Genomic DNA, 26,569 nt, shown 5'->3' with positions numbered 1-26,569 from the left:
TGACTAGATGTGAGCCAAAATGAACGTCTTTCTGACATATGGGGGTCGTGGTTTGAGGGAGTGTGTGGCAAGAAGTGGCAATACTGTATCATTGGTTTCCAGCAGTTTTTGGACAGCAATTGTTAGGTCCACATCAATTTGCTCCTGCAGAAGACTCACTGTGTGGAGGATTTCAGAACTAATCAGTATAATTCTACACTGCTTTACACTGTGCTTCTTAAGTGAATATTATAGTTAAATTAATTTATTAATGATTCAATCTACCAAGACGAGATTGCAGTGTACTCTCAGCTAGATTTAAGACAACGTACCATGTTTAAATCCATTCCACAGACTTTCATATAAAATATGCATAAAGGTTATTGTTATCAAAGTTACATTAAGATAATATTGTTGGTTATGTCTGCCCTATAAATTGAGTTTGAAACATGAAATCATAAGGCCTAATTTATATTTGATCAAAACATTGTTGAAAAATTTCCACACATTTTTTTAAAAGTGTATACTTTTTTTTATGAAGTTAGTAATTATAGAAGTGTAATTTCAAAAGTGGCGTCACAGTGGCGGAGTAGGTAGTATGATCGCCTCACAGCAAGAAGGTCGCTGGTTCGAGCCTCGGCTAGGTCAGTTGGGTCAATTTCTGTGTGGAGTTTGCTTGTTCTCCCTGTGTTCACGTGGGTGCCCCGGTTTCCCACATAAGTCCAAAGACATGCGGCACAGGTGAATTGAGTAGTGTAGGTGGGTGTGTATGGGTGTTTTCCAGTGATGGGTTGCAGCTGGAAGGGCATCCGCTGTGTAAAACATATGCTTGATAAATTGAGGAGACCCCTAATTAATAAAGGGACTTAGTCGAAAAGAAAATAAACGAATAAATAATTTCAAAAGCATTCACCTTTTAGGTATTGATTCTTAGTTCTTTTTAATTAATTTTTATCAAGTAAATATAAGTATAATATTTATTATGTTAAAGATTTAAATTTTCTGCCAAATATAAGTGTAGTGAAATATTCCCTAAGCAATTTTGTTGTCACTTGACCAAAAAAACAACAACCCAAAAACAAAGAACAAAAACAAAAATTGACAAAATTATGTGTGAAAAGATCACTAAGAATGTTTAAAGGGCCATGAAACCCCTCTCTTTCGGTTCATGTCTACCTCAGAAAAATGCTTCATGATGGGCGTGGAGTGCTTCGAGCAGAGGGAGAAGTGGGTGTGGCCAGCAGAGCAGGGGAAAAAGAGGGGAGCTAACAACTTGTCAGATTAGATCCATACCATGAGGAGAGCCACAATTTTATAGTTTACAAAGTGCAAAGAAAAATGCAAAGAAAAAAACAGTAAGCAATTGAATGCCCTGCTTCCTATATTATTCGTAATTTCATATAAACATAAACACAATTTGTTATATCATTATAAAGATAACCATGTTTGTAAACGTTATAAATGAGGAAGACTTCTCTCCTCCTGAATCCCGGAGTCTGAATACAGACACAGTGAATAACAGTGAAGCAGGTCTTTTGTCCTGTCGATTCCAACCATTAGCCCTGCCAATAATGCAGAGAATTTTAAAAATAGGCGAACACAGCAGCATGGATATAGGCGATGTGTCTGAATGGTAATGAACTTAACTGATAAAGCCAAAATCCGCCATTCTTTAAGAGCCTACTCACGATATAACTAGAGAAATCTCCACTGTGCTTCTGGGTGAGAGCGTATGGCAAGCCGTTTTAGCATTTAAACCTTGTTCTGACTATTCATAAATATATTTAGAGATATCTCTAATTATATTTTGACTAGTCATAATAATAATTCGACTAGTCAGATTGGAGATATCTGCAAATATATTATGACTGACTAGTCATATTCCTCCATTGACTTCCATTGAAAAATATTTGCAGATATCTCTAAATAAGTTTTGACTAGTCACAATTGTAATTAGAGATATCTTAAAATGAATTTTGACTAGTCAAAAATCCAATTCAAGATATCTACAACTGTAATTCGACTATTAGTAAATTAATTAGAGATATCTTCAAATATATTTGTAAATATCTCTAAATATGACGAATTAAAGATATCTCCAAATGTATTATGACTAGTAAAAACTCAGTTAGAGATATTTCTAATTACAATTGTTACTAGTCAAAATTCATTTGGAGATATCTCTAATTACAATTGTGACTAATCAAAACTCATTTAGAGATATCTGCAAATATTTTTCAATGTAAGTCAATGAAGGAATATGACTAGTCATAATATATTTGCAGATATCTCCAATCTGATTTTGTACTAGTACAATTGTAATTGCAGATATCTCTAATTGTCATTCTGAGTAGTGGAATTATAATTATGACTAGTCAAAATATAATTAGAGATATCTCTAAATATATTTATAGAGTCAGAAAAAAGATTTAATTGCTAAAAAGGCTTGCCATAGAGAGCGCTTCACTGAACAGAGCAGCAGCGATGACGTAAGCGTGCCGAGGCCCGATATGGTGTGAGCGCGGGCCGTCGGGGGAGACGGGAGGGGGGACAAGCGTGCTTTGGCCTGGTTCGAGGCAACTGTACCTAGTGTGAGTACGGCCTAATTCTCATACAGCTCTGCCGACAAAAATGCTTATCGGCCCTGACAGCATCGCGGGGAAACACATGCAACAAACACTGTAGATTATGCAAAACGCATACAACCCTTCATGAACGGCTAAATACTGCATACCATATGCGGAAATGGTCGCACCCAGTCCTTGTGTCTCACAGCTTGGTAAGTCTTGCCTTACCTTCGGAAAGCACATGCTCTATCGAATAATAAAGAAGCAGGGTCTTCTCATACGATAAGAAAATTCTGCTCTGATCCAAATGACCCGTCATTCTTGACAGGCAGATCAGTGCTATATCATTGATTTTGATCCTGCCAAATAAGCAAAAAGCTCAGAATTACCCAGTTTTCCCCACAATTAAAGCTGACAGGTGCTAACGTTGTCTTAACTGATGCTCAACACACACAAATCTGTTAAAATCTCAAAAAAGTACTCCAGGGTTTCTTCAACCTTTAAAATAACATTGGTTACATTGAGCTAAGCTAGCACAAAGACACTCCCCTAAATGACCAAAACCTAAAAAAAAAAAAATGCTAGACTTTTTGCATCACATAGATCATCTACAACTTGCCACTCTGATTCGCCAACCTTGAGATTTGTGTTTCTGAAGCGGACACTCGAGGGAAGCAGAAAGCGATATGTCAACCATCACTCCTCATTAGAGGCCGAAAAACCACAGTATGTGGCACAGCATGGTCCCTAGACCAATTTCTCAGTCCCTCCAAACCCGTATCACCCTTTTAGTGTCTCCGGCTGGTATCTTGCTCAGCAGTTTGACCAGCCATCGTCCCAGTGCTTGTATAGCTCACTTCTTTCTACAACTACTGGAGGAGCTCATTTGTCTGCATTCCACATAGAGAGGAGCCATTTGGATCTGACGGAGTGATTTAATCCCTCTTAAATACAGGCCTGAAGATTTCACAGAAAGACCTGTTACACGTGGAGAATGTCTGATAGATCCCCGCACATGTGTGTGTGGCCGCTGCCTTTGTAAAGCTGTCTTCAAGGAGTCGGACAAATCCGTATTATTGAAAGCTCAGCAAATCTAAACCTCTCGCTGAAGAGAGGAAGATGAGAAGGACAAGCTTGTCTTTATAGACAAACATGCTGAGATGTAGTGAATAAACAGAAAACAAAGGATGAAGAGAAGGGCGGTGGGAGAAATATACACGCAGACGTTATTGATTTTCACCTCAGGAGTGAATTCTCAAGGAACTCTGGGAAATTTCGGGAGGCGGTAGTGAGTCAGAGTGTTCGAATATGAATCTGTGGAGACAGAAGCTCCAGCTCCACAACAGCTGCGGGATTCTGTCATGGTCTCGTCACAGTCGGCTGTGTCAGATTAGCGCATGTGCTTGTTTTCGTGAGGAGAATTGTATGATTCGCAAGCTAGGCTTATGAAAAATATGTGCATTCAGTGATATTTTTTTAATAAACTATACAACACTGGATCTTGACGATTTTAAAGTGTAATATCTGTTAAGTGGTGCTAAGAAATTCAGTTCAGTTTTCATAGAAACATAAAGGTGACTGTGGCGACAATATAAAATGATTGAAAAACCTACAGTACAGAAAAAAAATGAACAAATATGAATAGGAGTTGCTGTTTTTACCTTAGAGAACATTCCTTGACACAATCGGAGTCAGAGGCAAATCAGAATGAAACTGAGTGTGCATGTTTTCCTCGTGGTCCCAATGGTCTTTGGGAAATTTAAAAGAAATCAGCCATAAACAACTGTAGATCAGATGCTAAATCCAATCTGAAATTGTATTCTATTCGATTTTATTCTCAGCTTCCTTTATGTTCATTTATTTTTGCATTAAAGACAATGAAAAGAACCTATTCATCACCCTACAAGTGAAATGACTGAACAAGTGTCTCATTTTAGAATTAAATTTCGGGTTTTTGCATCTGAACTCTTCAACTTTGCATATTATGCAACTTTTGACACATACACTCAATATTTATATTAGATATCTTCATTCTGAACTTTGCCTGTAGTACCACTGCTGTCAATTAAAGCATTCATGAAATATTTGTCATTACAGTACATATTTGAACAGTTAGTCATTTACAAAATGGATTTGCCAGAAAGCATCGTCAAAATACCAGAGATTCCCAGACAAAAACTGGAATCTTCACAAAAATGTCTTTAAAACAAGAGACATGTGATTCTAAATGAACAGCCCAATTTTTTTAAAGATCGGAAAATAGGTAACATATAATATAATATATTTATATTCATGTGCGAGTATACACTAACATACCAAAAGTGCTACTAAAAGCAAATATGCATTTGCTATAGCTTGTTTCTCCATGGCTTTGGGTGCTTGTGTTGAACTGCACCTTCGATGGACCACCTGAACACCCGGATGACATATGGAGACAGATGTGTAATCCAAATAATCTGGTTGCAAACCTATTAGCAGGCCCATGTGGAATTTAAAATCTTTTTTAGTCCAGAATTGAGTCTATTTATTTTACTTATGTCAATTTGTGTAAATATCTATTTATTTAATATTTTTATGATTTAATATTGAATAATATACAAAGGTTTATCTGTATTTTCTGCAATATGTTTTTTATTGTCCACATTTTGTTCAGACCGGTCTGTTAGGTATTTTATTTACTTGTCAAATATTTCATTTTAGCGAAAATAAATTCCTCCTGATCTCTTTTGTAATGAGAAAAAAACAGCAAAAGATGGACTCATGCAAAAATGTTAGAGGCAGGCATTTTCCAGCTTGATCTCATGAGGAAACATAATTATTTAACACATTGTCTAAAAAGTACAATGAGCTATTTAGTTTGAATGAAAATTTATAATTTTTAAAAGGATGCATGTCATCAAACTAGGGCTGAACAGTATATCGTTTCAGCATTGACATTGCAACATGCACATCTGTAATAGTCACATCGCAGGATCTTCAATGTCAAGTATGGGTTATTGTTGACCAGGAGCTTGTAGATTAATATCACATTTTACCCATTGGGGATTTAAAGTTTAGAATTTGCATTAGTTTATTTCTGGTAAACATTTCAAGCAAGTTTAAAGCATTCAAACACAACAGTAACACTGTAGCTTTAACAAGGATTCATTTAATAAAAATGTCATAGTAAAGGCTTCCAAGTACCATTTTACATTAGATGTTTTAATTGTTTTTCCAACTGTCATTTAGACTTACAAAAGCGGCAGAAAAAGCACTTTTTATTCTCTCATTTGTATGTTTACATATTGTCAGAAAAAGTACAATGTACAATTTCATTCGAACAAAAACCTCTGATCAAACTAGGTCAGCATCAATATCGACATCTAAAACAGTCACATCACAGAATCTTTAATGTCAAGTATGGGTTATTGTTAACTGAGGATGTAGATTAATATCATGTTTTAACCACTGATGATTTAAAGTTTGTCATTTTCATTAGTTTGTTTCTGTTAAACATTTCAAGTGAGTTTAAAGCATTTAAGCACAACAATAACATTGTAGCTTTAACAAAGATTAATTTAATTAAAATGTTATAAAAGGCTTCCAAGTGCCATTTTACATTCGATTTTTTAATTGTTTGTCCAACTGTCATTAAGACTTACCAGACAAAAGCAGCAGATAAAGCACTTTTTCTGCCATTTGTGTTTTTCCCCAAAAAAATTTAGTTTAAAGTAAATTTTAACTAGTTTATAATAATTTGTGCAGATGCACTTCCCTATAAAATCACCCCAACCATTCTGAAAATAATAATTCTCCAAGAGTTATTCAATCCATCTGATGAAATGTATTTTAAATCACAATATATATTGTAGAAAAACAAAATATAAACCCCACATCTAAAACCAACTGTCACAGCAGGACGCGATAATCAGCCTAAAATATACAAAAACAATATTGTACAAAAACTGTAATATGAACAGACATGGGCCGGTATAAGATTCTGAAGGTACAATAACCTTATGTAAAAATATCACAGTATTACGGTATTGTGATTACCGCTCTAAAATATGCTTTTTTTTTTAAATGTCTGAGTAAAAACAACTTTTTCCCACATCGAACAAGGTATAATTTATTTAACATTTAAAATATTTGGGAGCATTAAACATAAATTAAAAGAAGTCATTAACTTCTGCCTTTTGCCATCTTTATTAGTTTCAAAAACACAGGTTTCTTTACAACTTGATAAAGCATCTTTGGATATCTTTCTTTTCTTTACATATAAAAAAACACTGCATGGTTCAGGTCTACAGTTCCTGTTTTTTTTGTGTTTGGATGTTGGTTTATAAGTGACTTTGTTTTTAAAAATGTTTGCTGAATTGTGGGCTGACCAGTTGCTTTTGATGTTTAGGCTCCTTTTCTTTTGGTGATACTGTACTGTTCCCCTAACAAAACTTAATAGAATCATAAAAAACATGTTAAAAAACAGGAACTTTTAACTATAACAGGGAATTTTAATGGTTTTAAAACCTTGACCTTTAAAAACTGCAGTAAGCCTTGAAACCGTTTATCATCGCATGCCTAAATATGAGTAAGCCACTAAATGAAAAAGTTACTAATTGCTGTGAGATAGCGTTGTTATGTTTTTATTCAAAAGAGTCTGTGTAGCTGATTATTTGAGATGGACATTTGAATATTTTAGGAGAAAATTCCTGTAATTGTGCTGAAGTGTGTGATGTACAGTCTGATCTGCACGGTTGACTTCTCTCACAGCTTGTCATCTGAGCTGGTCTTGAGCTGTCATCTCCTGGAGAGATTTGCTGTTCACTCAGATATGGCAGCTGAAGCACCTGTTGAGCTGCTTGCTTGAAAGGCAAGATGACTCTGCTAATCTGTGCCAGTGTATGCAGAGGTCAAGTTTTGCCGACTTTATAATGAGCAAATGTGCCTACAAGGCTAGTAAAATGTGTAATCACCTACATACACCGTGGGACCAGGCAGCTATATAAATGTTTCAAATACTGTAAAAAAGCTGAAATGTGTCTGTGGGGGATGGGGTTATGAAAATGCAGGAGAATTAATTACTGCACAGCTCCTTGGAATAATTCTGCTTGGTCGAGAAATCAGAATAAAATATATTATAGTATATTGTAACTTAACGTAACGCAACATAACATAACATAATATAACATAACATAACATAACTAAATATAATATAAAATAATATAATATAAAATAATATAATATAAAATGATATAATATAAAATAATATAATATAATATAATACAATATAATATAATATAATATAATATAATATAATATAATATAATATAATATAATATAATATAATATAATATAATATAATATAATATAATATAATGCTGCTTTAACATTCTAGTTATTCTCACATAAAAGTAAACTATATGTATAAAGTATATATAAAATGTAGGAATGAAATATTGTGTAATGTATGATCTATAATTTATAATGTCGTACAATATATTTGACATATCTCTGCTAGTTTCATCAGTAATTATAAATTCAATAAACCACTTAACATTCTGTTTTTTTACATAAGTTATAATAAAAATGACAATTGCAAAATGTAATACCTTAATAACTGCAATGTTGCAAAACGAAATATTGAAATATAAATGTGTAAGAGTAATTTTTATGACATGTCTGTGCTGGTTTCAAGAATCTTGTAATACCTAGAAGTATACCTATCTTGTAATACCTAGAAGATTTCTGCATTTACATATATTTTGCATTCAAATACTTTCACTATAATATAATATAGTATAATATAATATAACATAACATAACATAACATAATATAACATAACATAACATAACATAACATAATATAATATAATATAATATAATATAATATAATATAATATAATATAATATAATATAATATAATTTAATATAACATTCCTCCGGGTGCTCCGGTTTCCCCCACAGTCCAAAGACATGCGGTACAGGTTGGGATTGGGTAGGCTAAATTGTCCATAGTGTATGAGTGTGAATGAGTGTGTGGATGTTTCCCAGAGATGGGTTGCAGCTGGAAGGGCATCCGCTGCGTAAAACATGTGCAGGATAAGTTGGCGATTCATTCTGTTGTGGCGACCCCGGATTAATAAAGGGACTAAGCCGAAAAGAAAATGAATGAATGATAATATAATAAAATATAACATAGTAAAACAAATAATATTATATAATAATATAATATAACATTATCTAACAATATAATATAACATTATGTAATAATATAATATAATATAATATACGTAATATAATGTAATATAATATAATATAATATAATATAATATAATATAATATAATATAATATAAGATGGTCACTGGTTCGAGCCTTGACTCAGTATCTGAGTGGAGTTTGCATGTTCTCCCTGCGTTCGCGTGGGTTTCCTCCGGGTGCGCCGATTTCCCCCACAGTCCAAAGACATGCGTTACAGGTGAATTGGGTAGGCTAAATTGTCAGTAGTGTATGAGTGTGTGTGTGAATGTGTGTGTGGATGTTTCCCAGAGATGGGTTGCGGCTGGAAGGGCATACGCTGCATAAAAACTTGCTGGATAAGTTGGCGGTTCATTTCGCTGTGGCGACCCCGGATTAATAAAGGGACTAATCCGACAAGAAAATGAATGAAAGAATGAATAATATAATATAATATAATAATTAATAATAAAACGAATATATAACAATAAATCCATTTGTAAAGTGGCAGAGAGTTCAAATTGGTTCAATAAAAGAAAAAAACATGCAATTACAAAAAACGGCAGCAAATTAAGAAAAGATCTACATTGGTTTGACAGCACACATGCTGCAAATCCTCAAAGCACATTAACATTCTCACAACATAAACAAGTTAACAAAATGCTCTCCATTTTCTCACAACGCAAAAAGAATGAAACACAACAGATATGTTTTTTTTAAATTGTAGCACGTTAAGCTCTCTTGGCCACAGTACTTTTGGACATTTTCTACTTATATAACTATAATACAAATAAACCAATTGAACAGAAATAAAAAAAATTCAATAAAAGTAATATAATTTGTAAGGTCGGGTCAAGCTAAAATTTTAATCGTCCAAGTTACTGTAGTAGTGTTACTGTACAATTGTGTTTTTACAGTGTAGAATTAATTATGGTATCATTTTATTTTGATAGTCCCATCAATGCATTATGCAAGTTACATTGCATCTAAATGCCAACTGATTCTCATTAGATTATATATAGACTGTTGGGTTGGGGTTAGGATTAGTGTTGGTTGTAAATTGACATGTACTTGCAATGTTTCTTGTGGTCCGTTAAATGTCTGTTGAAGGAGCAGTATCAGCAGATATTAAGCAGAGGGTCTACTAATACTCAAATGAAAATTAATTGGCATGTAGCTGCAATGCAACTTTTAATCCACAAAATGTGCAATAGGGACCATCAAAATAAAGTCTTACCGAATAAATCAAAGGCAATGAAAAAAAGAAAAGAAAGACACAGCAAGAAACACATGAAAGGAAAACTGACATATTTAGAAGCAAAGAGACCTTCAATGTTTAAAAAGTGGTCGATAAAAAAGGTCAACAGGCCCATCATCCTTCTTGCTTAACTGAATAAAAGGATGAATGATAGCGGAATGGAATAAAAGAATGAAAAGACAGTAGACGCCGAAAACCTGGAAGACAAGCCAGGCTTATCTACATGTTTTAACAAGGTTGAGTTTGTAGTTCACAGCAAGACAGCGCCTGCCATCAAATTAGAGCACACATTAAAGTCGGGACGGTCCAAACAATTGGCTTTTTTACTTCCCTTTTTCCCTCTAATGTAAATTTAATTTAGAGAAAATGTTGATTTAATCTCTGCTTAGTACAGCATGACAGAGCAATAATGAAGCGATCGAATAAAGAAAGGGACTTGAAAAGAAAGGAAGGCACTTTATAAACGGTGTTCCTCCTTATCTAACCACATAATTGTGGGTTATGACAGACATTCATATAAACTGTTTTCTTTTGAAAGTGCATGCCAGAAAGATTGCACACCATCAGGATTCCTACCTCCAGACTCGGGAGATAATCGCGCGTAATTAGAGAAAATTTCTGTTTACAAGCTAATTCTATCACACCAGAAAAATTTAGGTCAGCTCTCTCAGCACACACTCACTCACAGTTTAGTGGCTGCACGAAGCCGAGAGGCCTGCGAGAGGAAGAATCGCTTTTCTTCCATCATCACATGTGTCCTCAGCGAAGAGGAGCCGACGACAGGACAGGAGGCCTGCGGGTCCTCCAGCTGAATACACTCTCTTAGGACCCCGAGCCCAAACATCATGAAAGTGTTGAGTTGAGAAAGTGTGGAGAATTTAGACTGCTGCTGCACTTTTTGGTCATTTTCTGCACCACTAATGGCACCAAAATAACTAGTTTTACTGTTTTTGTAAGGAAAAATGGGTGTGATGACCATGCAGAAGTTGCCCCCCAAAATGCTAGTGTGTTGTTAATTCTAGAAAAGAAGCATTTTCTGAGTGGCCTAAATATAACTAACATAACAAAAGGTGTCAAATGTCCAATGATAAGATAAGATGCACATGCAAATATTGATGGGAATGTACTGTAGATATTATTATCCACTTAAAGTTAAATAAAATCATCAGCCTGATGTGTTAAGGCTGATAAATTATGGATTTTTTGTTTTTGCCAACTGGAACATTTCAGATTTATGCTGTAGAAAGTAAAAAGAAGATTTGTGAGACAATGTGAGAGTTTTTTCTGCACTATTAGCGGCCTCAAAATAACAATTTTACAATTGAGTATAACATGGGTATGATGACCATGCAGAAGTAGTCTCTAGAATGCCAGGGCCAGTGTTAGGCAAGCTACTTAAAAAATGTAGTGAGCTAAGCTAATAGCTACTCTACTTAAATGAAGATTAACTACTGTACACTAAAAGCTACCCTCTGGGAACAATAAAAGCTACCTGGCAAAAGTAGCTTAGCCACATCTAAGCTATTTTTGTTTTTACAAAAAATAAATAAATAAATAAATAAAATAATACATCTAAGCCAGTGTTTCTCAACCACATTCTTCACATTGAGGACTACCAGCTCTGCACATTTTCCAGGTCTCTAAACCAAATCAAAGTTTTCAGTTCAGTAATTTACTGCAAATAGTATGCCGTACCAAACAGAAATAAATCATAGTTAAACATTTAAAATGTAATAATAATTTATAAAGGGAAATATTTAGGAATAAGCATTATATTGTATATATATTTACACCTCTTTATTAATGAATTACACTACATAATCTAGTATCATTAGTAACTATAATAATAATTACCATAGAATACTTTAGCTTTTTCTACAGTATATATATATAGAAAATATATATATCTTCTTCATTCATCTTTCGATCAATCAAATTTTATGTTTTAGCCTAATTGGTTGGAGACGTCACTGACCAAAGCAAAGGTAGCAGTAACGCATTAAAAAGTTTACTGTTTAGATTTACTTTTATCAGCTAGACATCGGCCTCACAGCTTCGTGAATGTCAGTGCTGTCACTTATTGATCCGCGTTCGATAAATGTAGCTTGTGTGGACGCTACTTCACTAACAAAAATAGCTTCGCAAAAAAAAGCTATTTGATGTAAAGTACATGGCTATAGACAAATTACCAGTTTGTAAACATTCAAGATGCACTTGCAGCAAGGTTGCAAAATTAAACCATTTAGTCTGACAGATCCAGTTGTGATAGCACCCTCCCAATGGATATTGGATTGGACGAAATGGCCAAGCATCCAGGCCGAAATATACATCTCATTGAAACTCCAAGTGGTTTTACAATAAAGACGTTTTAGGCCTACAAGTCTTTGGATGCCAACAATTTTGTTCTGTGTGGTCATGTGCAAGAAATATCCATGATTACCAGATTCAACACTATATAATGCTAAAAACTGAGATTCTGCCTAGCCAAAGACAAGAAAAGAAGACGGAGCTATACTAGGCCTGGGTAATCATCAACAAGCAAAACAACTGCATTCTGACAGCGAACTGCACCTGTACGGAAGGGTTAGGGTATGTGAACTTTTACACTTTTACATGACATTCTTAGTATTCAGTGTCCGCAGTTTAATTCACCATATTTAACTGTTTTTGCAGAAATCATTGCTGCAATCATAAATGAGTAATGGTTGTGATTCAGCATAGTGTGAACTTACCTGAAATAAAATGAGAACTGCAGAGTCCAGCATTTTTAATTAGGTCCCCACTCCATTCAGCTTTTTTAGTGAATGTGAGAGTGTATGGGTATTTCCCAGAACTGTGTTGTGGCTGGAAGGGCATCCGCTACAAAACACATATTGGGGACTAGTTAGCGGTTCATTCAGCTGTGGCAATCCCTGATAATTAAGGGGCTAAGCCCAAGGAAAATGAATGAATGAAATTATGCAGTAATAATAATTATATATATATATATATATATATATATATATATATATATATATATATATATATATATATATATATATATATATATATATATATATATATATATATTTAATCAGTTCTTGTCCACAAATATCTCAGAGCATTTCTAAACAGCATTTCCAAACCATACAGACCTTTGCGAGTCACAGCGTTTGTAGCTTGTTTGCTTGGGGAATTTTTGGACCTGACCTAAAGTCAATGGGGAAAAGTATTTTAAGAAAACTTCATTTTGATATTAGATTGCTGGGCGCATGAAGTCTGAACATGAAATACTGTATGGTCCACAGATGACACATGACACAAGCTCATCCATTCCAGCCAGTTACCCCAATTCAATTTCTGAATCTCACTCAATTCGCCACACATGGACATGCTGTTTTTGCCAAGACATGTTATCCAATTATCAAGTGGAGGTCGGCAGGCGAGTCAGAAATCATGCTTTCAGAACATCAAAGATGACTTTCATAACCTTGCCTTGTCAGGTTTCAAACCCTTACAATTTCAAAAACAATTTCAGCTGATGTATTTTGACTTGATGAAACTACGATGTCCCAAATCTCTCCAGTGCAGCTGCAAAAAACACACTCTGCCTCTTATATCCAGCTGTTGAGGAGCCTTAAGGAATACTCCACGGACTAACGCTTCACAGCGTTTTAGCGAGTGTTTTTACTGTCACAAACCAGCTGATAAAACAACAAGTACTGCCGGAGAGTCTTTCTATGACTGAGCAAGATGGATAGAAAGTGATTTCAGTAATCATGTGGCAGCTGAGAGCGTTGATTGAGACCGACGGGCCGGTTAGCTGATTAAAAACGCCTGATTTCCACCACCACCCGTCCCCACAACGTGTAACTTCATCAATTACAGGGCTTTCCAGCAGCACAGAGATGATATTGATCCAACGCGCTCGGTCAAATGCGTTTACATCAGGATGCTTTTATGGCCTCAGATGCTTCTCTCGTTCAAAATCCAGCTGTCGGGTGGATATATAACACCCTCATAATGGCTGTGTGTGACAACATTCTCTTTCAGTCGTGTAGCAATTTAATTAGTAATCTTGACGACTGGCTGTCACGGGGAGATAAACACAGGACGAGAGGGAAAATGTGTTTATTAGATGTTATATTTGGAAGTGAGCCCTCGTTCTTTGTAGGCTGATTTACATCACTGCAGAGAAGGGTCAGAGATTCACTTTTCGGGGCAATATTAATGTAATATAATAATATTTTTTATCTTTATAAAATGAAGCAACTGAAGAGAGTCTGCATACTTTCCAAAAAGACACAAGAAAAATAAAATGAAAAGCAATTTACTGTAAAAAAGGCAAACATTTTGGTCACGTGCCAAGTGCACAGTAAACAGTGTTAGAACTGGGAGCTAGTTTAATTTATGGAGTCACAGGATGATTCGTTAGATCACATGCATGATCAAACCAAACAAAGCAGAGAGAAAAAGAGAAGAGAAGAAATAGAGAAACTAATTTAAAATAAATAATAAAAATGTTAAATATATTTATGAATAAATTAATTAAAAGAAAAGAAAAAAAATACATTATACTTATCTTAGAGCTGGGCAATTAGTTGAAAAGTAATTGAAATTTACATTCAGAACAAAAAATGTAACTTTTACGTCACCGCAATCTGTGGTTGGTCGGTTTAGACGGCTAGCGTTTCGGAAATGTTATTGCAGAGCAACACAAACAACACTCAGGAGTATAAATGCACGACTACACACAAGGCAGGCGCCGTGACTCAATTATCCCTAAAAGTCAGAGGCTGATTTAGACTTCTGCAGCCACTTTGCAGGTAAATCTGATCTTTGGTCAAGTAGGGTGATCGATGCATTCTTGAGCCTTATTTTGCACTACATTGATGACCATTGAAAGCTGTGCCAGAGATATTTCCCTTTACATTAAAATTATTATTTACATAAAATATTTTTTTACAGAAGGTGCAAGAAATGCACTGTTTAAAATATTATTTACAGGATATACAATAGTTATTTTATTTAGGATACTGCTTATTTTCTACTTTTAATTAGAAAAACATTATTTACTTGTTTATTTTCAGTTTTTATAAGAAAAGTTTGTTTTAGGCAATGCGTTTAACTTTCAATTGTTCAACGTTGATAGCCATGGATAGTAGATGGATAGTGTGTGTTTCCTTTAATTATTTTAAAATCAAGTAATGCACCCTTCATTCAGAAACCTCTCACTTGTAATATGCGATAATATTTACTGTACAAAACCTGTCAGTGAACTATGAGTGCAAAAAATAAAATTAATAAATAAATAAATAAAGTAATTCATTAATCATGTTCATTAATCACAATTGAGTTAAAATATTCAATTAATGGAGATTTTGATTTCAGGCCAAATTGCCCAACCCTAACCTATCTGAATCTTTTCAATCATATCTTTACATTTAGCCAATTACAAAACTTGTGTCGTATTATAAATTTGTACATTATACATTTAAAATTAGCAATGGTTTTACTGAAAATAAAAAATAAAGAAGTATTTTATGGTAATCAAAAAAATGAAACCTGATTTTGCTATTAATTGCTTTGATTTTCAATATTTTAACCATGGTACTGGCAGTAAAACTTTTGGTTATATTAATGGTAATCAATATGAGGTAATAGAATGAGCATTTTTACCAGGATCCTGTGTGTAGGTTCAATAATATCACTTTTATGGCAAAGAATAAGTTATTTTTGTGGTCTTTAAAGTGAAATAACTCAACATAAACAAAAAAAAGGCTAAGAAAAATTTTCGATGGAAATTTCAGACGGCACCTAGAGGTTTTTGCATCTGAACTCTTCAATTGTTAAATGCTGCTACTGATGTTGCAATAATGATGACGCTTAATAAAACTAATTCATAGATTTTCAATTAACAGACAAAATATGCATGTCTATGACATTAATTTAGCGCATTAATTGAATTATGGTAACCTTAAAATAATTGTCTTGTTGTTTCACTAATTAAAAAAATTATAAATTATTCAATTTCAAAAGCATGTAGAATTCAGCCAGTGAGGGCCACCAACTAACTATACTAGGTACCGTCTTTCAGCAGACACAAACCTAATGCTTCCAATCGGGTACTGCATTCAAAAACTCGACAAAATCCTGTGTTTGGCGTGCGATGCCACATGGCAGATTTAATAGGCTATTGACAGTCCTATTTTAACATTTAACTGTAATTGCGACAGCCAAAGTATTGCTCCATTATGCATTCTTGCCATTAGTTTTCAACCCAAACACAAAGCCTGATTAGCACATGAGAAAAGTAGAGCACTAACATGAAACAAATCTACAGTAATGGCTTTTCAAGTCTGTTCCATTATGTGGCCAAGTCTCTCACTTTTTTTGTCATTTCGCTCTACAGGATTTGTCAGGAGACGAACTCAACCATCTTTTCAATTTTCACTTTGGCTGGCCGTGAGAGCCGATATAATTATTTCTCAGGTTTTTTTTTTCTCTTCCTAACGAATTTCTCTCATTGTTCAGCAGAAGGTCAAGTCCTTGTCTCTATGCTGCCATCCGGGCACAGAGAGCTCTGAGGGCAAGGCTCTGCGTCCCCCCGCTGCGGCGCTCAGAGGGCGAGCAGGTGCCCCTTTAATCTGCCAACTGCAGGCTCTTTAGTCATAATGGGTTTACAATAGTCATTTTGGAAGAAGAGACTATTGGAGGAGGGATGTCGCACATGTGACCTGATATCCATGAAGAATGAACCATCTGCTGCGCTTCAAGACGAGCGAAGGAATGAGATACCGGAGAGAGGAACACACAAGACGACTGTCTAACAGAGAAAAACATCCGCAACTGTATCGTGTGTTGCTATTCGTTCTTTGTGGGTTACTCTCACCTGCTAGGGTCACAGACAGATCAAAAAGTCAGAATGAAAATGTCAGAATTTATATTCCTCGGGGTGTTAAATGTGCCCTATAATGAAAATATAGATACACCAAGGTATAGTAAAAAATATGAGATCAGTGTATGGAAATGGCCATACCGTGATCCTCAGACACCATTGTTTACTTAATATCATGTTCAATCCATGAGTGTAAAACCCTGATGGGCAACGGGCCAATCAGAAGACAAAACAAACTGTGGCGAGACTCAAGGGCGACGCCCTCCGCATTTGCATGTATGCCAACTTCAGGTCATTCATCCAGACCTGACCACATCAAAAGAACCCAGACTTACGTAACTGTGTGATCATTAATATGCATGCCTCGGGCTGTGTTTGATAAGCAACAACATTTTCTGTTGAGAAAACAATGATCCCTGCCGGCACAGGATGTCAACATGATGTCATATTGACGTTGTACCCCAACATACCCAAACGTCGTGGGGACATTGGATTTTGTTTGGAAATGAAATTCAGGTTTACCTCAGAACCCCAGGTCAGGCCGACGCCAATGTCTAACATAAAATCAACCTAATATCAACCAAATATCAATGTCTAATCATGTTACACCTTGACATTGTGTGGACAATACCATTATGACATCTATCAGAGGTTGGATTTTGATCACTTTCCAACACAACCTAAAATCAACCAAATATCTATGTAATTTGACGTTGTTGGACGTCAAAAAACGCTGTCTTAGATGCTGGCTAGACATTGTATTTTGGTCACCTGACATCATGACCTAAATCTAACCTAATATTTTTTATTTGTCCGTGTTCAGCATATATCATGCAGTGTGTGTATGTGTGTGTAAGCTGCACGTCAGAGAGGAGCTCATTAATATTCATCACACAATCCATATATGGTCAATCATGGACCTTCTGATTCCAGGAGTTAAAACTTACTGAAGCCATAAACCTACTATGTAGATTTTAGAGAACAATTTAACTTATTAAACCAATGCAGCATATGGCATCTTTAAAACATACAGTAGAAATATTTTAGGAAATTTTTATTATATTGCATTGCATTGTTAATTTTACACAACTCCCTGTTAATAGTCATAAGAAAGTTAGCTCACAATAACTTGTGAGCGAACTGAAGTATAAGAAAATAAAGTGGTGCATGGTGTACTGGATATCATAAATTTAAAAGAGTAAACGATGGTAATTAGAATTTGCTTTATACTTATGGCTGTACTGTAAAACAAAAGTATTTAAAGCTAATATTAATAGTATTGGCTAAAACACTAGTATTTGCTCATTTATGCAAAACAGAAATACAAATCTTTTTTTTTCATTTAGTTTTTTATTGCAGTTTCCAAATTCACATACAGATAGGGTTTTCCACAATGTATTCACAAAACAATCAAAGGTCGGATTCCCAAAATTGTATAAATAAATGAAATGATAAAATACGAAAAAAAAATCCATTAATAACAATAGAAGTTACATTAATGATTTAAGTACATTATGAGAAACAAGAAAATACACTCATAATTGTTTTGTATATCATCAAAAATAAACAGATAAAATTAATTTGTTGCTTTTCATTTACAATTTAATTGTGTACTTTTTTTTTCTTTTCCTTCTTTTTTTCTCTTGTTTTTTATTACTAAACTTTGTAAATATGGAACTATGAGGATGGTATTTCTGGATCTTAAATACACAATATTTAAAATAGCTAATGTTCTTCTTTCTATCTTTCTGTTATGTTTTCTCTCATTACTAGAAATAATACACAAAATAAACAAAATAAAATTCACATCTTTCTGACTATTCATTTATTCTATAATAAATCTAGTCTTAATGGCAGAATATATTCTACCCATTTTCTCTATGTCTTAATAAATCCTCAGTCTGTAAACGACGGTTCATTGTTCAGAAATACAAATCTAATGACAAAATTGTTATAGGAATTTGGATAAAACATGATGATATTTTCTATGGCAGCCTAAAATTTAAATAAGTAACAGAAATCAAGCCTGTCTGTTAGGTTAAAATATTTTGTTCTTGTAGAACAACACTTTAAAACATTTAATCTTTTTATTCTGAAAATACTACACAACATTTGCTGTTTTTTTTTTCAAGCTACTTATTTAAATTGAGCTAAAACAACACAATTCTTGATTTTTTTTTGTGACAACTTAATTGTTTTATGTTCAATCCGCCCAAACTTAGTTCATTCATGTTAAGTTGTCCCAAAAAAGTTAAGCATTGTGTCGTTAAACTCATTTTAAATAAGTAGTGTGTACAAACAGCTAAAGTCTTTTTGAGTGTATACCTAAAACTATACATGCATTTATGGACAATGATACTTAAACTTTACAATAATTAATTTTTTAATTACATTAATCTACTTATATCTAATACTTATATCTTTCATATGTAGTAAATATGTTTGCAGTGTTTCAAACTTAACCTTGCATGCTTTTGTGTGACTTATAACCTTAATATATTTTGCAAATAATGTATTTATATAGCAGTGATGAAACTACAATACAACCAGACCAAACAAAAAAATAAGAACACTTAAATAATAGCATACAGCACAATTACCAGGTAGTGTGGTATAGACCAATTTATATTGCTTTAATAGCATGCATCCGTTTCCCAGTGTTTAAGCAGCAAATATAAAACATAAACATAAAATGCCAGAGGTGAGAACAGGTAATGGCATCATTAGCCCTGCTTTCGCACCAAGTTATTAACATTTTAGCAAAAACAAAGAATAAGGGCACCAAAGGAAAGAAAGAAGAGAGTGCGAGAGGGAGGGAATGGGAGTGAGTGCTCTGTATTTAATTGCTTTTATTCAGGTCATCAGATGGGTGAACTACGTGACAACTGTACAGTAGATGTGTAATTAGATAGGAGGAGCAGAGGAGGAGAAGAGCAGAGAGAAGGGACAGCGACAGACGGAGAGGTCACACAAAGGGTAGCGAAGAACAGTGCACAAAATCCCACCCACAAACACACACACACACACACACACACACAAACACAAAGCAGCAGCAGCACATCAAACACACTTCATTCATTAATGTGATGATGAGGACCAGGAGATGACCGGACTAATTATCCACAACCAATGACTGACCACATTTAAAAAAAAAAAAAAAACTCACTGTCATCTGTGTTGAATCTGATGTGTGTTGTCTCAGTAAACTGTATCTCAGTTTTTAATCCTTCACATTGCAACTGTTTGTCATCAGCTGCTGTTGGACCTGCTGTGATGTGTGATTATGAGTGCGTAACATTTTGGTTGAGGGATAAGATATATGGAGGACCAGGCGTGCTGGTTAGAAATAAAATGAAGAATCAAATGATCAGTTTATTAATTGAAGCATTAAAATGTGTATAAATGAATCACAAATTAGATAGTCAATTAATGAACAAATACATAGACATATTGAAATGTGTTTATTTCAATTGTGATTTTAAATGTCATTTATTAAGCGATGAAACAATGCATCTAAAAATAACAAATTTTAAATGTATAAATAGACAATTTTATAAATGTTTATTTAACTCATGTTTTAAAACGCTGATAGAGAGAGAAAAGCATTTGTCAAATGCCTTTTTTAAAAACTATTTAAATTGTACATTTAAATGCATCTTAAAGGTTCAAGACACCTTTGAGTACTTTTATTGAGATTTTAACAGATTTGTGTGTGTTAAGCATCAACTAAGTCAATGTTAGCAGCTGTCAGATTTAATTGTGGGAAAAACTGGATAATTTTGAGCTTTTGTCAGCTAATTTAATTTTGCGGGATTAAAAATGTATTTTTGGGGCGGGATCAAAATCGGTGACTTATCGCGTATCGTGGAGTGATGATGGGTTGGTTCCTCATTATCATTCATAGCTGAGTTTTCTTATCTTATGAGAAGACCCTGCTTCTTAATTATTCATGAGAGCACATGCAAGCATGATGGCAAGGCAGACCTGCCAAACTGTGAGACCCAATGACTGGGTGAGATCACGTATGGCAAGCAGTATTTAGCTGTTCATAAAGGGTCGTAACGTTATTTGTTTGTTTCCATCATTCAAGGGGTTTGGTGCATGTTTTTCCCCGCAATGCTGTCAGGGCTGACTCAGCAAAGCTGTTGGTTTTCAGCAAGCATTTTTGTCGGGAGAGCTGTACAAAATATGGAGAATGGCAGGCTTTGTCTTTTATCAGTTGAGTTTGTTACCATTCAGACACATCGCCTATCCATGCTGCTGTGTTCGTCTATGTTTAAAATCCTCAAGATTACCCGCAGGGCTAATGGTTGGAATAGACAGGGCAAGAGACCTGCTGCACATCTATCCCCCATGTCTGCATTCAGACCTGGGGATTGAGGAGGAGAGAAGTCCTCCTCATTTATAGTGTTTACATGATTATCTTTATAATGGGATCACAAAATGTGGTTATGTGTATATGAAATTACAAATAACAAATGTAGCAGAGCATTAAATTACTGTTTATTTCTTTGCATTTTCACTTTGTAAACTATAAAATCATGGCTCTCCTCACGGTTTGGGTCTCATATTGTGAGCTAACTGACAACAGTTGTTCGTTCCCTCTCTTTTCCCCTGCTCTGCTGGCCACACCCACTCCTCCCTCTGCTCTCAGCGCTCCACACCCATCATGAAGCATTTTTTGGAAAACATTCTGATGTATTCTGAGGTTTAACAGCCCTTTAAATGATCTATAAATATATGTTTCATATTGTTTGATTAATCATGTTTCAAAATGCTTCAATTATTATGTTGATCATTTGAGTCTTCTTTTTATTTCTAACCTGCACTCCAGGGGCCTCATGTATCAATGCTGCGTACGCACAAAAACTTTGCGTACGCCAGGTTTCACGCTCAGAATCGCTCACGTTTGGATTTACTAACGATGAACTGAACGTGGGAATGTGCGCAGCTCCACGGCAGCTTTATGGCTGGCGTATGCACATTTTTTGTGCGTGTTTTATTTCCATTGGCGACTCCTAGAGGTAGTTAAATTCCTCTCTACAAAGTGTCTGAGCCTTGCAATGGCAGCTGTATGAGACGGGTTCATCTAGCAGGTATATAAGGTTTCCATATCATACAGTTGACCAGCCAAACATTAAAGCGCAATTTGCAGCGGTCGCCTGTTTTCCCAATGTAATCTGAGCTATCTACTGCACGCACATTGCTATAAAGACACTATCTGAAGATAAATTTGCATGCGTGAATCAGAAACATTTCCATTCAATAAATGTGCAAATAAAATTGATGCACAAACTTATTTATGATTCCTACTAGTCTTTCTCGTGATAAATAGCTGGCAAAATCTGATATATAGTGGGGGAAAAAAAGAGGAAAGAGTTCCTCAGAGTTCATGCTCGAACGTGTCAAAACATGATGATATGCGTCTTACGAGCTGCGCCACTGAGACTTATAAGCGTTCTTCAACATTTTACACCTATAAACCACACTATTTCTTTTTTAATTCACTTGGGTGTCCAGACCCAACTGTGTTGACCGCATCAGCTAAACTCTCCCACTCTATTTTTTTCTTTTGTTGTTTATTCCGGAGAACAAACTTGCAAATAACACCGCTTTTCTCCGGTCTACCTCCGAAAGCAGCACCACCAATTCACATTCTGTTCAAAGTTTCTCTTTATGCTTGCTTTTGCCATTGCTTTTTCGTTGGGTTTTGCCAAAGTAGAGTCATTAGCATATTCATACGGGGGAGGAGGCAGGGAGGGGTTTTGTGCTCGTGCATGTTGCGCTCAGTTTCACGTTCATTCAGATGTACAAAAGAATATGCGTGAAATTCGGCGCACGCAGTGTTTCATACATCTGAATTTTTTTCTGCGTACGCACATTTACAGCTTTTGACGTACGCAATGTTTTACTATGATTTCCATGCAAGTCTTCGTACATGAGGCCCCTGGTCCTTCATTAAGATAAGACAGAATAAATAATTCATTATAGGAAATAATATAATGCCTGCTACATAGAGTAAGTATAGAATTTAGCATATAAACTGGCTTTATTATACAGCTTTCATGTAGCATGTAATAGTCTAAAATGTCTGCAAACTTTAAAAGATCAGAGTGCCTGATAAATGGAGTTTTTGTCTTGCTGAAAAAATCTATTCTGAATTTAGTAGATAAAGTTTAACTGCACTGTAAAAATATACATAAACTAACGGTTGTCTGTATTTTGTAATAAATCTTTTTTTTCACCCAATTATTTATGCTTTTGAATTGCATTTTGGGATCTTGATCTTTTCTTCATCAACTTTTGATGTTGAAAAGTTTGAAAATATGTCTTTTATTGATGTTTTTAAGTTTGAAGTGAAATATTAATTTTGGTTGGTGACTATTTCTGTTATTTTACTGACTTAATTCTCAATATTTTCTGCCTTTTAAAGCTAAAATATCAATGAAAGTCACTTTGTTAATCTGCAGTGGTGGACTTTCAACATCAATAGTCTACAGAGCAAAAAACAAGGTCCTATAATGCAATTCATAACTAAATAAACATGAATTCTGAAATACGGAAACAGATATATTTTTTACGGCGTGTTACTATAATGCCAGTTTATGGTTTTCATTGAATTCTAGTGGACAATGTCTATTTTTTGTTTTTGTTTTGTCATAATGTGTTTTCCATTATTAAGTTAGGACATTATATAGACGGTTGGAGAGAGTGAGAGAAAGAAAAAGAGAGAGGGGGTGTTAAATACAGGACTGGGAAAAGTCTCCCCGAGCCGGTATTCTCTTTCCTCTCCCATTCAAAAAGTACGATGATGAAATATGCTACCTATCAGATTGTGCCACTAGTGTAAATTATGATGTAAAGTGTTGTGAAATGTGGCTGTAATATCGCCCTAACCCACCCCATCCCTTAACCTTGACCTCAAAACCATTCAAGTGCAGTGTGTTGGTATAATGTGAAGATCAGGATTAATTGTCAGGACATCGGGACTCAAAGTCAGGATGCCCGTAGTACAATGCCACTATATGTTACTGTCCACAAGTCTACGGCCACCAACGAGTCACAAAAAGTGAACTTGAGTCAATGTTTACTTATTCTAGAAGACATCACAATGTTAAGAACTTTTACTTGAGCACAGTAGCACACTCTTAGAAAGAAATGCTCTCTATTTGAATTGATGGTTTTATGAAGAACATTTCACTTCTACAAGTTTCCTCGTATTAAAATTAAAAGGTTCTTAAGGCAAGGCTATTTATATAGCACATTTCATCCACAATGGTAATTCAAAGTGCTTTACTACAAATTATTAAAACAGATAAAAACAGATTAAAATGTGTTAAAACAGGTTATAAAAGAAAGAAAAAGACAACAGTGCGATCTGCCAAGCGTTTAGGTAGCACAATGCTCATTCAGTAAAGGCACAGCTAAACACGTGTTTGATTTGATTTGAATGTACCTAATGTTGGAGCAAATCTGATCATTTCTGGAAGCTGATTCCAGCAGTAGGGGGCACTGTTAGTAGCTGAAGGCGGATTCACCCTGCTTTGGCTGAACTCTTGGAATTTTTTATGTACTTGATCCTAATAATCTGAGTGATCTGTTAGGTTTGTATTTAGTAAGCATATCTGTAATGTATTGAGGTCTTAAGCCGTTTACTGATTTGTAGACAAGTAGTAATACTTTAAAATCTATTCTGAATGTAACTGGGAGCCAGTGTAAAAGATAGGTGTGATAAGCTCTGATTTTGTTTCTTTAGGTTGTTGTTCATTCAAAGAAGTTCTTTGAAGAACCAAAACCGGTTCTTCTACAGCATTATTATGAAACCCCCTTTTGGAAACTTTATTTTTAATAGTGCGTTAAAAATTGGATGTACAAGTATACTCCTTGCTTTTGTGATTATTTGTCACCTTTAAAAAAAAAGATTGGATGCGAGCACACCAAATGTAAGCTCTAGAAAGCTTATTAGCAAGCACAGTGTTTTGAGCAGTCAGGTGTGCAGGCATCCATTTTCTTTTTTCCAATAATAGTTTGTTTGTCCTGCACCTGAACCCAATTCAGTGTTTTTGGATGAGCGCACTTTGTTTATGTTTTGCTAATAAATGACCTGGACATGCTTTTGTAAGATTCATGCTTAAGATGTTAATATTTTTTTAAACAAAACAATGATGAAACTACAGAGCAACATGAAGGTGATTATGTGCTTTATATGTAAAAAGAATTAGCTTGGTGTTGTAGGATGATTTAGTTAATTTAATATCATGTTCATCTCTTTCCTACTTTGGAAACAGTTAAAAATGCCTTTGGAAAAAAAGTCTCTACTGTATATGGCATTTAAAAACGTTTGAGAAACAAATGCATTATACAACAATAATGTTTTGAATGGTAGCCAGTGAATCATTTCTTAAACTTGTTTTTTAAATAAACACTGATTTAGCCAGGGTATTCACACTATTCAAGATAAATGTCCGATTTTGGAACACATTACCATGTAAAAACATTTATCTAAAGTACACTGTAAAAAATTCTGGCTTCCACACAATTATCTCATGTTGTCCCAACAAAAAACAACCAAGCTAACATAATTGTTTTTACAAATTTAGGTAGAATTTGTAAAAAATAAATAAATAATAAAATAAATAAGTAAACAATTGTGTTGTTTCAATTCATTTTAAATATATACACTGTAAAACCCAACAGTCAACGTTATCAAATAAAATGAGCATAATTAACTCAAAATTTACTGAAAGTTAATTCTACTTAACTTCTACTCATTTGAACACAGTGTTGAAGGTAATGAATTATTTAAATACCTCATTACTTCAACCTAAATAAAGTAAATTCACAGTACTCATATAGATGAGTTTTTTTACTCAAATGGTTTTCAGCAATCGGTTTCCTCAAACGATTTGAGTTCTTAACTTATTGTGTTTTACTGTGCTCGAAGTGCTTAATGTACTCAAATGGATTAAGTTCTCAGTACTAATTGGGATTAGTTTTTGAACTTAAATGATTTGCTGCAATATAATTCCTCAAATGGTTTGAGTTTAACTTTTGGATTTTACATTGTACTTTAAACAAGCAGCAAATGTCTTTTTTTTAGTGCAGCTCTCTTGGTGTGGACTAAAGGACAAAAGTGGCAAAAATAATGCTTGAACAAATTGTATTCATAAGGACAAGGCCTCAGGAACATGTGAAGTAAATGTCTCCAATAAAATAGTGATCACATTATCCACTCATCCTTTTTTAAACCTGTGATTCATTCAGGAGTTTATTTGCAGTTGAGTCACTGAGTCATTCACTCAGTCATCAACAACTAATTTGTTTAAAAAAAAACCCACACATTCAGAATTTAAACACCTGGTGTGGCATTTGTTTGGAAGCAAGCATTTGCATAAACAGACGTCACAAAAGCAAAAGTAGCTAATCAATGATTGTACGTCGCTTATTCAAATGATCAGAAATGCAACCAATAAACACCAAAAAACAACAACAAACACTGATCCATTCAGCAACAAGAGAATACACCTATAAATGAGTCATTGCACTGGTTTATAAAAAAATTAAATAAAATAAAACAACATTTTCAGTGTGAAACAACTAGGGTTTTGAAACTTGTAGTGATGACAGACCTTCACATCTTTATTCTATTATAAAAAATACTCTTTATTCTAATA

The 26,569-nt window shown here is 34.5% G+C and overlaps 1 protein-coding gene and 1 long non-coding RNA gene across 2 annotated transcripts in view; both read right to left on the bottom strand.

Moving 5' to 3' along the window:
* The window catches only part of LOC147842056 (uncharacterized), a 592,784-nt gene that overhangs the window by 232,310 nt on the left and 333,905 nt on the right, over positions 1–26,569 (bottom strand). The gene's annotated exons all lie outside the window — the stretch shown is intronic.
* kdm6bb (lysine (K)-specific demethylase 6B, b) overlaps positions 1–26,569 on the bottom strand; it is a 138,892-nt gene that overhangs the window by 66,156 nt on the left and 46,167 nt on the right. The window contains exons 2-3 of the mRNA XM_087269602.1: positions 12,751–12,877; positions 4,208–4,294 (exon numbers count right to left, since the gene is read on the bottom strand). The gene's annotated coding sequence lies outside the window, so the exon portion shown is untranslated. The remainder of the gene's footprint in view (positions 1–4,207; positions 4,295–12,750; positions 12,878–26,569) is intronic.

This window comes from Danio rerio, chromosome 10, assembly GCF_052040795.2.
Source record: "Danio rerio strain M-AB ecotype USA chromosome 10, GRCz13ab, whole genome shotgun sequence".
Taxonomy (NCBI): domain Eukaryota; kingdom Metazoa; phylum Chordata; class Actinopteri; order Cypriniformes; family Danionidae; genus Danio; species Danio rerio.
The sequence above is the reverse complement of the archived record's forward strand: the minus strand, read 5'-3'. Positions and strand labels throughout refer to the sequence as shown.